The sequence below is a fragment of the Mus pahari genome, chromosome 10, assembly GCF_900095145.1.
Source record: "Mus pahari chromosome 10, PAHARI_EIJ_v1.1, whole genome shotgun sequence".
Lineage (NCBI taxonomy): Eukaryota > Metazoa > Chordata > Mammalia > Rodentia > Muridae > Mus > Mus pahari.
Genome location: NC_034599.1, coordinates 55,682,043 through 55,689,639, shown reverse-complemented (window position 1 = coordinate 55,689,639; position 7,597 = coordinate 55,682,043).

The following is a 7,597-nucleotide window of genomic DNA, read 5'->3' as shown; positions in this document are numbered from 1 at the left end:
GGTCACTTCTTCCTAGGTGGGTCACCAATCTACCTATCATATGCAATAACTGATACACAAATATGTTTGAAACACCAACCCTATGTGGCTTTCATTCTGACATTTACAAGTGTTTCCCTTTCTTTTACAGTTTTCACAGGAGGGAAGGGCATAAAGGCCACACACAATAAACATCGATTGAGCAGCTGAAGACAAGCCGAGTCTTCCATGTGTACTCCTGTAGCAGAAACCCCTGTCAGCTCAGCAGACAATGCCTGAACCAAATGGGGCTCCGTCTCCAGGAACACAGTCTATCTTCCATGTCTCGCTCTGTCTTTAACACATCTCCTCCCTCCAGCACCGTGCATTCACGCCATAAGCTATATGAAACTGTCTGTGACATCCCTAACAGAACAATGAATGTTTAATTTTTTAAGTAATTTGAGGGTCAGTGATTTGGCTCCAGGGGCAAAGGCTCTTGCCGCCAATCTTGACTACCTGAGTTCAGTCCCCGAGGCCTACACGATGGAAGGATAAAACTGATGGTCACAAGTTGTCCTCCTTCCCACTCATGCCTTGCACCAATTAATAAATAAATGTAAAGACTTTAAAGATAAAATAATCCAATAGGCTATACATGTGTTTAATTTGGGTATACAATTCATACATTGAAAAGCAAGTTGGCCTTAGTAGTTTATTTCTTTGGTTTTTGTATTGGGGGAAAAGGGACAAAATTATAACAGGGATGCTGTGTGTGCATTTTTAATTACTTTAGGTTAAAACAATGGAATTGTTCTTCTAACAGCTTTTCTGTGCCTTTCTTTCTATTTAGAAATATCAGCATTTCAGTAACTGCTTGGTGTGCCATTAATGGAGCCGCAGCAATGAACCAAACCTTCATTAAAAAGGCCTCGGATGGAGTCGTTAGTGAGGTAGAGTTTTAGGCAGAGCTCACAGGGCTGGGCCTGGGTGTGGGCAAATAAATGGAGATGGCGGCCCAGAAATGTGTCACCAAAATGACTACAGGGAACTGCCTGGGAAGAATTGGGAAAAGCTCAGGTGCCAGAGGAGGGAGTCCAAACCCAGAAGAGCAGAAGGAACGGGCACCTGGAGAGCTGCCCCACCTCCTGTCCTACCCGGAGGCATTTGGCTCTCCTTGGAGCACCTCCACTGGGGCAGGTGCTTCCTCTGTCCGCTCTGAGCCTCTGCAGCACATTCCAAGGCCTTTGCTCACATCCTCCAGCTCCCCCGCTTGTGTCTGAGCCTTTGCCTTTCTGAACTCTCTCCTCCCCACACTCATGGGTCGCCTTGACTCTTGGGCGATGCTGAAGCCTCTCTCGACTCTCTTCACTCATTTTCTAGATCCATAATGATTGTCTACGATTAAGGTGCTTAAGCAATAACTGTTTCTGAGACCAAAGGTCTGAACTTCAAGAGGTAACAAAACTGTGCTCCCTCTGCAAGCTGCAGAAGAGACTCCTCCAAGGTCTCTCGGAGCCGGCGGTGTTCCCCTGCCATTGTGTGCAGACAGCGGGCATCGCTTGTCTCCAGCCTCTGCCGGGTCCCTCCTTGCCTGCCTTCTTCTGTAGGTTTCCAAACAGTCTCTTTTCTAAACGCACTGTCATGTCTCCTCACTAAGACACCAGTTAGAGTGAGCTGTGAACTCTCCATACTCAAGTATGACCTCACCCTAACTAGTTACATTCACAAGGACCCTGTTTCCACACAAGGCACAGTCATAGGTTCCAAGGCTTAGATTCAAACGTATTTCTCTTTGTGTGTGTGTGTGTGTGTGTGTGTGTGTGTGTGTGTGTGTGTGTGTGTGTGTGTGTTCATGTCTGTGTATGTGTGTTTGAGTATGTGGATATGGAGGCCAGATGACAACCTGTGTGTGGTTCCTCCAGAACCTTCCTCTTTGTTTCTTGAGAACTAAGATGGCCGATAAGGAACCCTAAGAGTCATCCCACCCTGCCTCCCTCTTCTGGGGTCACAAGCACATCACTAAGGATACCTGGCTCTTATTTTTAAAACATGGACTCTGGGGAACCAACTCTGTTCCTCATGCTTGCAATGGAAGTACTTCATCAACTGAGCATCTTTTTAGGGGACAATTCATAGAAGGGACTAATGGCCTACAAAGTAAAGCAAGGCTCCCCTCAGAGTCTCCCAGACAATTCTTTGTGACAAGGGAAGAAAATATGGAAGTTTCTGTTTCTACTTAACTAAATAAGAAGAGAAATAGATTCAGTTTTATTACTGTTTAATGTGTGGATTGATACTAATGACCACCGCAATGTAGGCTATTTGTTAGAGCCCTAGGACATAAACCGTGAAGAAAAAAAAAAGGGGTATGGGGAGATACCTGGCTCTTCTACAAACACCAGAACCAGAATGTGAGGTTGCACTTTGTACTACAAAAAAAAGTTAGGTTTTTTTTTTTTTTTNGGTTGCACTTTGTACTACAAAAAAAAATTAGGTTTTTTTTTTTTTTTTTTTTTTTTTTTTTTTTTTTTATGTTGACAAACTACAAGTCCTTGACCAAAGACCAATTAAAAGGCTGTAGTCATGCTGGTTAAAAGTTATCTCACAGGATCTCAAGTGGAGGTGGGCTTCAGAGACTCTGAGGTATAAAGGATTGGACATCAGCAGCAGAGGGGATGGCAAACCACAGGAGTGTGCACAGGCAAGCCCAGGAAGTGTGCGGAGGCACAGGAGCCTAGGACAGAGGCTTGAAAGCAGCAGAGAGAAGAGGGAAAAGCAACAGCTCCGAGGTCAAGGAGGCCAAACGGCACTTAGTGCTAAGCACAAGTGATCTGAACAGACGGCAACGGCAACTTTCCACCTGTCAGACCTAGCTCTGTTCCCCCACATGGCTGACAGCATGTCCCAGCCCATCCTCTGCTCGCTCTTCATCTGTGAGAGAGCAAAGAAGCCCAAGGCACTTTTCACAGTATGGTTGCTGGTTTGCAGACCTGAATGCAGTTATTTGGGATATTTATTTACCCTAAACTACTATATTTATTTATTTATTTATTTATTTACTTACTTACTTATTGTATATGTATACTTGAAAGTCACACACACACACAAGACGAGAGGGGGGGAAGGGAGAGAGAGAAATTTGTGTGGAAGAGCACCCACACTCCTGTAGATAACCCTCACCTATGTTCTGTAAGGAAACCCAATAAACTCACGAGGAAGTCAGAAGGCAGCTGCAGGACTCAGTTCCCAGGCATTGAACTCAGACCGTGAGACCTGGCTGTGAGCTCCTTTTAACCTTGGAACCATCTCACCAGTCCCTTTGCCCCATTTGCCTTGGTACTTAGATGTTTAAACTAGACAACGGGCAGAGAAGAAATTGAATATTATAGCAACAAATCCTCTATCTGACCAAGTATTCAATTCACTGATGGGAGAGCCCAAGGATTAGCAAAAGGATAAAGGAGTGTGCATAATGATGTTCACCAAAGAGGCCTAGAAGGACCCTGTGACCCTTAAAGGTCCTGCACGCTGATTTACCTGACAGATGTTCTTCCTGTACCCATCTGGGGCCAAGGGACCAGGACCAGTTCACCTGTCTCCACTGCTGCATGTCATCAGTTTCCTGCCCACTCCTGTGACTGGGGCCACAGCCACTCCTCGATGGCATCATGGAGCTTTCCTTGGTCATTGTGACTTGTGGTGCTCTTTCTTCCCAGAAGTTTTTGTCACATGGTATCTGCCACTTACCTGACTCTTGGTACAGGATGGTGAGAACAGACCACACAGTCTCATATGTTACACCTTGGTAAGTGGAATTGCTTGGGGAAAAACAGTCTCTCTCTGTCTCTCTCTGTGTGTCTCTCTTTCTGTCTCTGTCTCTGTATCTCTCTGTGTCTCTGTCTCTGTCTCTCTCTGTCTCTCTCTGTCTGCTGCCTTCAGATCAGGATGAAAAGCTCTCAGCTATTGCCCTAGCACCATGCTTGACTGCTTCCCACCATGACTATGGACTAACCAAAAAACTGGAAAGCAAGCTCCAAATTATATTTTTCTTTATGAGTTTCCTTGGTCATGGTGTCTCATCACAGCCATAGAATAATAAATAAGATGTGGTAATATGCACACTGATAATTAATCACTTTATCTCATTTCTCAATTTCTATGGTTTGTCTCCCCAAAGCTGTAGGTGTTGGAAGCTTGGTACCCAGTGTGGTGGTACCTAGGGAAGCTTAGTCCCCAGTGTGGTATTGGGGTGAAAGAACCTTTGAAAGGTCAGGACTTGTCTGTCGTGACTGAGTCTTTAAGGCTAATCCTGGCTCTCTTCCTGGATCTTGAGTGTGGGTTGTAATAAGAGAACCAACACCTCCCAGAATCTCTCTTGCTTCCTTCTCTTTTTATACTTGCCCTTTCTGTGAATAGTCGTTTTCTTTTCTCTTTCTTTACCATGTTGTGACAACCAAGAAGGCCCTCACCATGCTGGTGCCATGCTGCTGAGACCCTGTGGTTACAAGGACTTTGCTCATTGCCCAGTATCAGATGTTCTGTTGTAACAACACACAACAAAAAGAGAAGGTGTTCTCAAGTGAGCTGCTGTTGTGTGGGAGTATGTTGAAATCCTTGACATCTTTTGTTCATACCTTTGGAAACAATAATTTCTGGCTTTGGCATAGATTTTATTATGTAACAAATTTCTAATCATATAATAAGATATAAGACATTGGCATGTAAAGATGGTTAAGTCATGTTTAAAGTGTCAAAATGAAAGGCCATCCTAGCCAATGAGTTTATTCTGAGGTAATTTTTTAAAAGATTTTTTATTTTATATTATGTGTATATGAATCTTTTGCCTACATATAAATATGTGCCACATGCATGCAGGGTCTTCAGAAACCAGAAGTGGACTAGAGGACTAGAGACCAGAAGAAGACTCCCTGGATCTGGAGTTCCAGATGTTTGTGAGTCATCATGTGGGTGCTGGGAACTGAAGCTGGGTTCTCTGCAAGAGCAGTAGATAAATTCAATTAAAATTTTTAATGACTTGGGAGGCAGAGGCAGGCAGATTTCTGAGTTTGAGGCCAGTCTGGTTTACAGAGTGAGTTCCAGGACAGCCAGGGCTACATAGAGAAACCCTATCTCGAAAAACCAAAACAACAACAACAACAACAAAAAACAAACAACCCCCCCCAAAAAAACCAACTAAACAAAAAAAAACCAAAAACAAAAACAAAAAATTAATGAGAGGATTTCGTTGTATATATGTCTCCCTTCCTCCATCCAGTGATTTTTCAGAGCACCTTCCAGGGTCCAGAAAAAGTGGTCAAGTCTTAGTGATATTTCAGGCTCACAATCTGGAAATCACAACCTTTCCTCTGGAAGCTTTCCAGTTCAGTGAGTGGTGTTTAATTAGGGTTTCATTGCTGAGAAGAGACACCATGACCAAAGCAACGCTTATAAAGTATAACATTTAATTGAGACTGGCTTACAGTTTTAGAGATCCAGTCTACTATCATCATGGCAGGAAGCATGGCAGTGTACAGGCAAACATGGTGCTTAAGAAGGAGTGGAGAGTTCTGCATCTTGACCCGAAGGCAGCCAGAAAGAGACTCTCTTCCCTCAGGCAGCCAGGAGGATGGATGCTCTCTTCCCCAATGGGAGGAGAAGACTTCTTTACACAGAAGACTTCAAAGCCCACCCCCACCGTGACATACTTCCTCCAACAAGGATACACCTCCTAATAGTGTCACTTCCCATGGGCCAAGAGTATTCAAACCACCACAGGTGGCATGGCTAACATTCTTTTCACTACCTGTTGTGAGTGACTATTCTTTAAGTCAAGCGACCATCATCTTGGGGAGTTCAACTATATCCTTTCCAAAAGGATCATCCCAGCTGATCTTGATGATTCTTTATATCTCCTCACAAAGGGTGAGATGGTCAGGGGACCCTCACCTGAGTGTAAAGACACCCTACCACTTGCCAAGGGCAACTCTGTCTTAATAGCTTATAGCCTCAAGGAGGAAGAGTCTGGTATGTGGGCTGGGAAGACTTGTGACTTGTAGGGCTTCACTTATGCAGCTACAGGGAAACCTTCATCCCTACTGGGTAAAGGCTTTCCAGGTGTGGACAGTTGGGGAGAAGTTTACCTAACTCCTGTAAATACCCCTCACCTATGCTTTGTAACAAAGCCCAATACACTAATAGGTTCTCCAGAGTCAACTTGGAAGAATAGTGCCTTGATTTGCTGTTGAGATCTTAAGGAGAAGGGGTAGATGTCACTTATGTATCTCCTACTAGGAAGGAATTTTAGCGACACTGCCCATAGCAGTTAGTGCCCATTTAACTCATTTGAAATTAAAATTAAACCCTATAAATGTGCTTTGTGTTTCTGTTTGTTTGTTTGTTTGTTTGTTTAGACACAGCCAGGTATCTATAACTAGACCATAAGATGCGGAGGGTAGCCATTCCACTAGCTCTTATCTCCCTGGGATCTAGTGCTGCACACTACTCATAGCTAGTGCTTGGTGCCCAGGCAAGGTCTTTAATTGATCAGTCCCTTGGCACAGAAGCAGGTTGGGAGTGATGACTCATGCATACAATCCCAGGACTCAGGAGGCTAAGACTTGGATATACTATAAAACTTTTATCAAAAATATTCTCCCCAAATTATAAACACGTGTAAGTCTATATCCTTGTTCTCAGGAAAGGTTCAGTGCGACTGAATGAAAAGGTCTCACTTGAAGACCTAAGGGTCAACTCAAGCAACATCATGGAACCTGTGCTTCATTGTAAATAAATGTACAAGGGTTCTGGTTCCCAATCTTTGGATCTTGGATGTCTTGTAACCTATGTCAGGTGTCATTTTACACACACACACACACACACACACACACACACACACACATGCACACACAGAGACAGACAGACAGAACAGGACAAAGGCCTCCAACTTCATATCTATATGCTATAGTTCTCTCTGTGATAGATCACAATACTTCAAAATAAGGGAGCACACGGACAAACTGGAGCTCGGGTGGGTGGAGACTTCTGGTTGATTGACTTCTTTTGAGAGCATCTAGTAAATTTGTAAAGACAAGAGCAGCAGTTCACCCTGGTAATGCATACCTGAGAGGCAGGAACCGAAGCCTTCCATACCGGATGATTGCAGTTGCCTAAGCACTGTAGACAGCCATGTGACAGCCACACCCTTGACACTTAGCAAGGGTATGGACACACAGCACACGCACACAAAGACTCCTGTCTGAAGGGATTGAACCTTCAATTTAAATTCAGCCATTTTTATTTATCACCACACAAGAATGGAGAAGTGGCGACAAACTCCCTATGAGTCACTTCTTAGACAAGTTGCTTCATTTCTGAAGGCTTTGTTGTGAACGTAGGTACAGGATCCTGAAGGTTCTCTGCTCCCATTGGGTTTTGCTCTGCTCACATATCTCAGATGGTGACGTGGTTAAGGAGACCCATGCCACCTCAAGGGCTTGCTGGTACATCTGCCCCAGCCCTGTATCTTCAGAGAAGTGGACAGAAGTCAGCTGTCCAGGAAAAGGAGCAGAAGAAGGAATGACTTTCCAACTAAATCTAGGGAAAAGCCCCCACAGGCTGGCATTCCCATAACCCATCC